Genomic DNA, 852 nt, shown 5'->3' with positions numbered 1-852 from the left:
GGAGTTGAAACTTCCAGATCATCGAGATAACATATATGCAATACCTTATGGACTGATGATACTGGACTGACCTCCTTATGAACTACCTCATGGACTGATTATGGGCTGACCTCTAGGTACTGTTGGGGAAAAAAAGAGAAGGATGGGGCAATGGGACTTAAATTTTTATTGAAGAGGATGAGAAGGGGTCAAAATGTTTGTCTTTGATTCGATTTTCACTATATGCTCCAATGGGACTTATAACAATTTGTCATCCGGGTAAATCTAAAGACGCTTTGTGTTGTTAAGTCACCAAAATGGTGTTCATGCAACATCTTTGTAAGAGCTTGGAGTATCAAGTTGAAACTTCCAGGGAGTGTTGACAGGAATCAGCTGGACCTCGAACTATGTCGCTGGAGAAGATGGCAAAATCAAATCAGTCACATATGTGCATCCATACTTTGGGAATGCTCTACACTGTTTTAATATCGTTTGCAACACTTGGGAACAGGCTGGGGACTAGAGTTGAAGCCATCAAGTTGTGTACGAGAAGGACGGGGGGACAGGGGGGCTCCCAATTTCATGACTGGGGATCAGATTAAAGTCATAGGTCTTCAATCAACATAAACATTCTTGCATGTCGAAGTAGTGAGAAAAAACCCTTAAAAAAAAACAAAAAAAAACTCGCCAACAATTCTAAAATTAGCCAACAATAATACTATGCCAACTAAAAGCAGACGAAATAGATTTAAAAGCAAATTTTTGAAGAAAAAGGTGTTTCAAAGAAATGGAAAGACGAACAAAAATAAAGTCCTATAATAATTAAAATATAAAACGGACAGAGATTAATATCAATAAATTATTGAAACCCAA

Source organism: Artemia franciscana, chromosome 16 (genome assembly GCF_032884065.1).
Source record: "Artemia franciscana chromosome 16, ASM3288406v1, whole genome shotgun sequence".
Classification (NCBI taxonomy): domain Eukaryota; kingdom Metazoa; phylum Arthropoda; class Branchiopoda; order Anostraca; family Artemiidae; genus Artemia; species Artemia franciscana.
The sequence above is the reverse complement of the archived record's forward strand: the minus strand, read 5'-3'. Positions refer to the sequence as shown.